The sequence below is a fragment of the Nicotiana attenuata genome, unplaced genomic scaffold (assembly GCF_001879085.1).
Source record: "Nicotiana attenuata strain UT unplaced genomic scaffold, NIATTr2, whole genome shotgun sequence".
Classification (NCBI taxonomy): Eukaryota; Viridiplantae; Streptophyta; class Magnoliopsida; order Solanales; family Solanaceae; genus Nicotiana; species Nicotiana attenuata.
Genome location: NW_017670573.1, coordinates 428,142 through 436,871, shown reverse-complemented (window position 1 = coordinate 436,871; position 8,730 = coordinate 428,142). Strand labels below are relative to the sequence as shown.

Sequence of the window (8,730 nt, the reverse complement as noted above, 5' to 3'; positions counted from 1 at the left end):
GGCATAGAATTGCCTAATCATGTCTATCAATCATGAGCACTATTATTACCGTAAATCTCTCCCGAGTAATCACGATAATTTACTAGACGCTCTCTCTCGAGTTACGCTAGCTGACTTTATTCATTATAGCTCACTTTAGATTGCACCCAAGGCTTCGTTATCCCTAATCCCGCCTTTAAACCCGCAGTTATTGATCCCTCATATACTTTGGGAGTAGCATTGTTCAACAATTGACCTAAATATGTACTCTCTCCCGAGTTATGCACACTGAATAGGCACAGCTAATTGAGGATCCTGTCAATTAACTACAACAAGCACATAGTTGAACAAATAGAGATTAACCCGGCAAACTATATTAACATAACAAGAAGTTCATCCTTCAATAGGTTCCATCAAAACCCTAGACTAGGAAATTAGCTACTCATAACAAAACAAGATAAAACTACTAAATTATTCATAATGGGCAATTGAAAAATAATAAAGAGAGGATAGAAGAACTCTAATGTTTTGCTATTCTTCTCACACTTGTTCTTGCCTCCAAAGTAGTCTAAAATAAAGCTTAAAACAATCTTGGGCGAGTTTCTAAAGCTTACAAGGATTTGGAACAAGTTTTCCCGAATTTACACTTTGGTCCCCAATTTCCTGGCGAATGAACAGTGCACCGCGGTCGCGGCAAAACCGCGACTCCACCGCGGTGAGCGTTGAGTATTCTGCCGCAATGACTTGATCCGCCGCGGTTCTCCCGCGGTTCCACCGCGGTCCCGGTGGAATTTGCTCAGTCCATTTTCTTGTTTCTTTGTGCTCGGGTACTTCTTGAGTGGGCGTTTTCTTCATATTATTGCCTCCAAAATACTCCGTGGTGCTTCCTTACTTAGAATATTCCCTGCGAAATAAAAGAACACCATTTAGAGAATTTTGTTGGCAATTTGCCTATAAAATAACAATATAGCATGGTAATATTAAGGTGTAAATATCATCTATATAGCCTAATATCAACACCCCACACTTAAATCATTGCTAGTCCTCTAGCAATCCACCACACTCTATCAAAATTCCTTCCCTAAGCTTTTCCCTTAACGACTCACACCTTGGACAATTTACCAAAGTTGCACCTAGTAGTGAACAACATTTGCCTCAACAGTCGAATCTCTCGTACCACGCAACATTCCCACTTACTCAAACTACTCTATACAAGAGTCAAGACTTACCTTTCCTTTGTAAATCAAGTCCCCTCACAAGCAAAAGAGAGTAGTTCCGCACCATAAAATTTAAGAACACTTAGGAACTCAAGATAGAAAGAATTCACTCACTCTCAGAAATAATATTCATATGCCATAACAATGCACCATAGGCTTGCCCGTAGTGTAATACTCTACTAATCGAGCCTATCCAGTCTAAGATCAATTAGGACTTTACTTGGTTGTAATGTAGGCTAAGGGATTGGTAGGATATATGTGGATATAGTAACTAGCCCCCCTAAGCACTTTTAATACATAACACATTAACATTTCATATCATTCTTGTGTCAACCAGACATTCCCCACAATTCATTTATGACATCCCATTCCTTTAGGTGCATTTGCATCAAGCTACCACTTATCAACCACTATATTTATTTACAACACATTTTTCTCTTTTTTTTCGTAGTGCTTCTTCTTTTATTCTTCAAAACTTTGCACCTTTTCTCTATTTCAATGGTTCCACTCAAAACAAAACCACCACCCCACACTTTTGCTTTTGCATAATTTCAATACATTCAAGTGCTCATGGGAGGAAAAAGGGTTCAAACAGAAGGCTATTCAAACAATTGGGTAAGGTTCGCAATGTGGTTGCCAAAGAAAAGGCTTATAGGCTCAACGGGGTTAACTAAGATGTATTACATTCAGGTGGGTTTACGTTATATATATCTGGCTTAACAAAGAAATGCCTATATCACTTCTAAGACTGAATGAAGCTACTATTTCGCTTTGCAAACACACAGGGCAAGTTCTAGGCATCAAATGTAAAGCATAGAATACAGTATAGCTCACACACACATGGCACATGACTTACTCCGGATTGATTTATCAAGACATTCTCTTTTGAGTGTTCAAGTCAGCTACAAACATACAACTTTAAGGCACTTTAGCAAGATTCAACCATTGAGACTAGGCGTTACACTCTACTGTCGATTGTGTTCAGGTGTGCTAACGCCAAGGGATTCTCTTTCTATTTAAGCTCTTAGCCCATCGATGCTAATTAAAACTACAAAAAAATAAAATAAACAAAAACTACCTACACCCGGTTCAAGCTAAACCCTTGGAAAAGAACCGTGGCCCAAAGAAAAACCAAGGGGGAGTTACTACACTACCTAATAAATAAAAAAACTTTTTTTTCCGACTTAGTCCCTCAAGAACCCCGCCGAAAGAGATCCGTCGTCGGGACAAGTCACTTACCTACTTTAACTTACCTAATGAACTATTACTCAAAACACCAAAAAACAATTAAAGCAAAATAACAAAAAAAAAAGAAAAAAAAATCAAATAGTCAAATTGTTACAAATACATACATACATTGAAGTATCCCCCACCCCACACTTAAAATGTAGACATGTCCTCATGGCATAAAAAATTAAAGAACAGTGAGGTAAAGGAACTTCCCTGAAAGATCACTCCTGATCGGAGACGGTGTCTTGGTTCACATTGCAAGCACGACCCAGAGCTCTCAGCCAGCCTAAGAATTTCTTTTTCGATTTACCTGCCTGTCGGCCATCGCGTCTACGCGGGCACCCAAATCAGTGACTGAGGTACGCAACCCAGCCATCTCCTGCTCCAAAGCTGATAGGCAGGTACTACGGCGGGGCTGTGATGGGCTTGCCTCTTCAACTCTCGTAGGTGGTGGGACCTCAGCTGCCTCAGCATCTTTATCATCAGCGTCATCATCCGAGTCATCAACATTCACCACCGGCTCTATCCCAATTCTGATTTTTCTTGCTAGGAACGGGGCTTTCAGTGGTAATTTCCCATCAACTCTAAGGTCTTCAGGGACTCTAGCAAGACGACACAGCCTGGTGACTAGAGAAGGGAAGTAGAAGCCCCTGAGTAACTCAGGTGATCTAATGAGCATCTCGTCATGGAGGAGCCTGGCCACATCAAAATCCCTGTGGGCCATGAAACAGTAGACTGCTGACGCCCGTGGTAGATTAACATCGGTCGTATTGCTAGAGGGCAACAGCCGATTGTTGATAACGGTGAGCCAACACTTAGCCTCCCAATTGAGAGACTGGGAGTTGAGTGTGATCCCGTGCTTTATCCATATGTATTCTCGGTCTGGCACACAAATAGTCTCAAGAAGAGTTCCCCACAAGGCACTTGTTCGGCTAAAAATACGATAATCATCAGCTTCTCTCCTGAACACTGGCAGCCGGTACACCCTGCGGATGGCCTCGATGGACGCATTTACCCGTGTATTACATACAGTAACAACTCCATTCTCATGTTCCGGGCAGTTAGCATAAAACTCCCGTACCATCCGAACATTGGCCACCTCTGGTTTCTCAAAAAAGATGTCCAGCTGACACCTCCTCAACTCATTGAACATATTCGGGCATTCCATCTCTAAGGATTATCGGTCAATATGCACCTCATGTAGCAATTTCTTAGCTGCCTTTGCATTATACCGGTCCTCCGCCAGCTTGGAGACAAACCTAGTGTTGTCAAACTGGGGCACACTTGCTTGCCCCTAGCTCTCGAGGAGCTTCCGGTCCACTCGCAGAGGATCCGGTGTTGCGACTCTTCCTAGATGAATTCATTTTACCTGGCAAACAGAGAAACGCCTATTAGAGAGTGTGTGAAATGTGTGACTATGGTTGGTTACTCAGACTTCACCACAACCATGTCACATTAGCCCTTATAACTCCATTGGGGCAATTTCCCAAACACCTTGTGGGCAAGGCACTATCCTAACACATATAGCCCTCATGGGTAGATCAAAACTTCCCCCAAATCAAAGATACTACTACATCATCACACCCCACAATACTTCCTTCAATCACCCACCAACATACACCTCTCCACCACATTAAACACACAGCCCCTTCACCAATCAGTCTAAAAAACAAAATTCAAAAGAAAAACAACCAACAATTACAACACCATTACAACATTAAACTAGCATAAACTACAACAAAATACAAAAAGAAAAGAGAGGGTAGAGATGAGTAGCATACCTTAATGGAGGAAGGTGTGGGAGGAATGGAGATGGGGGGGGGGGGGGGGGGTAGTATGAGTGAAGAAGAAGAAGAAGAGTGGAGAGAGTCGTTGCTTTAGGGTTAGAGAGAGAAAAGGAATTGGGGAAATAAGGGGTGGGTCGGGTGTTTTGGATGGTTAAGAAGGGGAGGGGGTTTGGATATTATTAGTGGGTGGTTAATAAAATTGAACAAAATAAAAAAAACGGAAAAGAAAAAAAAAAGAAAATTAAAAAGGTACTCACCTGACCCTGAACCACCACGGTCGACCACGGTCGGTTAACTAACGCGAGGCAGAATGTTACGCTCTCACCGCGGTCGCGGTGAACTGCCAAACATCGAGACAGAATCCTCGCCTCTCACCGTGGTCCTGCCGCGGTTCCCTCGCGGTCGCGGTGGTTTGCCCAGTTTTTTTTTTAGGAGGTTAAGAGGGGAGCAGTAACAACAACATTCGTGGGTTGCCTCCCACGCAGCGCCTGATTTAACATCGCGGCACGACGCAGATAAGCGCATTTATGGTTCGCTCGACCTCTGAGGTTCCGTCAGATTGATCTCTGTCACTTCTTTTGGTACACTCACACCTACATATAGCTTCAATCGCTGCCCATTGACTCTAAATGTGCGAGAGTCTTTTTTCGCGGCAATTTCCACAGCCCCTGAAGGGAATACTTCAACCACTCGAAATGGACCAGACCATCGTGACTTAAGCTTACCAGGGAACAACCGTAATCGTGAGTTGTAGAGCAATACCATGTCCCCGAGTTTGAAATGTCGCTCAACAATGTTCTGGTTGTGCAACCTCTTCATTCTTTCCTTGTACAATCTTGTGCTCTCAAAAGCAAGATGTCTGAACTCGTCAAGCTCATGCAATTCAGCGATTCTCGTTGTGCCCGCAACCTCAATGTCTAGGTTCAACTGTTTCAGTGCCCACCAAGCTTTGTGTTCAAGTTCTACTAACAAGTGGCAACCCTTCCCAAACACCAACTTATATGGCAACATACCAATTGGTGTTTTAAAAGCAGTTCTATAAGCCCAGAGTGCATCATCTAGCTTTTTCCCCCAATCAGTTCTTGTGGCGTTTACAGTTTTGGTCAATACACTCTTCATCTCTGTTAGATACTTCTACCTGTCCACTTGTCTGCGGATGATACGGTGTTGCCACCCTGTGACGCACATCATACTTTGCTAGCAACTTCTCAAAAGCTCGATTACAGAAGTGGGTGCCTCCGTCACTGATTATAGCTCTTGGTGTCCCAAAACGGGTGAATATGTTCTTCTTCAAAAACCCCACCACTACTCTTGCATCATTAGTGGGAAGTGCTGCAGCTTCTACCCGTTTGGACACATAGTCTACAGCCATAAGTATGTACTTATTGCCAAAGGAGTTGACGAAGGGACCATGAAGTCAATTCCCCAAACATTAAATACTTCCACCTCTTGAATCGGGTTCATGGGCATCTCATGGCGCTGGGAAATGTTCCCGCTTCGCTGGCATTCATTGCAGCCCTTCACCCATTGGTGCGCATCTTTGAACACTGTTGGCCAAAAGAAACCGGCCTCTAGCACTTTCGCAGCTGTCCTAACTCCTCCAAAATTCCTTCCATACGCTGACGAATGACATGCCTGCAAAACAGAAGATTGTTCTATCTCGGGGACACACCTCCGGATCATATTGTCAACACATATAACAAGTAAGGTTCATCCCAATAATACATGCGGCACTCACGATAAAACTTTTTTTTTTGTACAGAAGAAAGATCATAGGGAACTATACCGCTGTTGACATCCAATTTTGTCCCTCCTTTCTTCCAAACTATTTGCTTAAGCTTCTAATATTACTAATAATATAAAAATACGCATTTTATTATTTTCAACACAAATTGACTTATTTGTTACTATTATTAAAACTATTATTACTATAGTTTTTTATAATTATCGTTGTTGTCATAATAATAATAATAATAATAATAATAATAATAATAATTATTATTATTATTATTATTATTATTATTATTATTAAAATTATGACTATTATTACTACTACTTTTCTTCTTCATATTGTTATTATTGTCACTATCATCATCGTTATCATTATTATTTTTCTAAGTATAATTCTTATTGTCATTTTTTGAAAAAATATAATTTTCCTTTATTTAGGAGAAATAATAACATTTATTTCATCCTACACTTTATAAAAAGTTTACTATAATAATATTATGACATTTCATGTAATAGTTATTTTGTAGTATTTCATAACTATTATATTAAGTTGCCATAAATTATAATTTTGCTAAGGCTTTTTTAAAAAAAAATACTTTAATTAAGTTATGAGAATATTTTTCTATTTAGAAACCCAAAGGAAATTGATTGAAGAAAAACAGGGCCATAAATTCGGCCAATACTAGGCCCCTATGTTTCCTCGTCAATTATATCCTCTCAAGCCCAAAAATGAGCCCAACAAGATCAGCCCCAAAACATAACTAGGTTCTCCCTTTCATTTTTATTTTCTCTTCACAGCCATTACTACCATCTTCCTCACTCCTCTTCTCCCTCTTCCATTTTTATGCAAAGTCAAGCTTTACTTTAGCCAAGGACAAACCTTGCCTCTTCCATTTTTGAGCAAAGAAACTTTCTTTTGATTTTTATGCAGAGAATCACTAGAGGAGAGATTAAAATGGCTCTTTTGGAAGCCCAAGATCGACCCGTGATTCAAAATCAGGAACAAGAACCCTAATTTTCTACTATAAATACTCGCTCTTATCCTCTGCCAAAAAAAGGAGTTCTAGAGCACAAAAAAACACCACAAACAATACTCTATGACTATCAACTGTTGTAACTCTCAAGAATCCAACTTTCGTTGCCTTTTATTTCGTTTCTGCCGGTTTGGAACCAACCAGAGAGGGGAGTAGATCCGAGGCTCACGCCCTAGTTCACTGCGCCGCAGCAAGTCAGTGATTCTGGACCGCAGCAAGTCCTATTATTTGTCTTATTTTTGTGTATAGAAGTTATCGTTTAGGACTTCTTTGAAGTGATAATTTATTCTGGCCGAGTTAATTTAAATGAGAATGACATGTCTTTGATTAATTATTGACATGAATCTGTCTCTTAAAATAAAAAGAACATTGAGAAGACTTAGATAGCATGCTCGCTTAAACTGATTGAGTTGTTAAAGAATGTTAGCACCTCTGTTACTATTTTAAAATTTATCTTCGGCACCATGACTGAAGGAATATGCGATGCTTAAAACGTTGCCTTGTCTTATATTTTGAGAATCGCATAAGTTCAAATATTTAGCCGAAGCCATGAAATTTTCGTTAATCCTTGTGTATTAGTAAGGATCATGTATATAGTTGTCTATCTCTGTAGGCTAGCTTTTGGTGGAAATCTATATACTCCTCTCGACTGTACATGAAAGACCATGATTTAGCTACTGTCTATATTAGAAAGCATGTTCTAAGGTTCTCTTATTATGAGATTGTAGAAATCATGTCCATTGGTATACCATCTTTTATAATTAATTGTTAGAGTAGAACGGCTAATGTGGAGAACCTTTCATATCACCATCCATGAAATACACCTGTAACTAGAGAAATAATCTATTAGCTAGTATAACTTTTAGAAAATGCCACCTCTAGGCTTAAGTCCATAGCTTCAGTTTCTTGCTCAGAACTTAGCAACTAGTCTAACTTTTAGCAATGACCTTATCCGGATAGCTATAGTGTATTTGTAGTAGTATATCATTCTGTGATTAGGACAACATTCTCTGTATCTTGGTACATACTCTTTGTCTATTTTCTTCTTCTAGCAAGAATGTGTCTTCTCCTTCTAACCTTTCTTATTTTCCTTTCTTTACATGTACACTCTAGAGCAAATGGAGTCTTAATTCAAGACTCTCGCTGTGGAGTCTCATAGAGACTCAACCCTACCACCACCACATGAAGTCATTGCATACCATCTTCCTTAGAGCAACAGGAGCATCTGATAGCGAGATAAAACGAGCGAAACGCTTGGGGACGCCTTTATTCATGCTATTTGACATTTACTTGTGTGATTTAAGTTTATCTTCGATTGTTAAAATTATATGTTAAAATTCGTGTTAGCATAGTATGTTTACTCTTATTGTCAATTTGGTACTGTCTTGATCACATAAATGTAGCCTTTAGATATAGGAACTTAGAAACATTTTTGTTAAAATGAGCCTTCCAAAAACATTTTGGTCAAAACTTTTTCTAATCTCGATGATAAGCATAAGATGTTTTTCCTAAGAACACATGTTAAAACTTTCTTTCCTTTAACAATATCTAACGTAGTAATTTTTTTTTTTAAATCTTTCTCTTTTAGGAATGTCTTAAATTGTTGGTTTCATCAAATCAAAACTGGTTTCTTAAACCCATTAGATCCTTAAACGGCTTAGATATTTTTCTTAACTTTGTTTATCTAAGTTAAAAATAAGTCAGCCGATATCAATTACTACATTATTTTTTACTTAATTATAATTCGTCACC

At 39.5% G+C, this 8,730-nt stretch overlaps 1 long non-coding RNA gene across 1 annotated transcript; it reads left to right on the top strand.

Annotated features, from left to right (window-relative positions):
- Positions 1 to 7,023: 7,023 nt before the first annotated feature.
- LOC109241134 lies at positions 7,024 to 8,351 on the top strand. Its single transcript, XR_002070185.1, has 2 exons — positions 7,024 to 7,172; positions 8,092 to 8,351. It is a non-coding gene; the product is annotated as an uncharacterized LOC109241134 (long non-coding RNA).
- Positions 8,352 to 8,730: the final 379 nt, after the last annotated feature.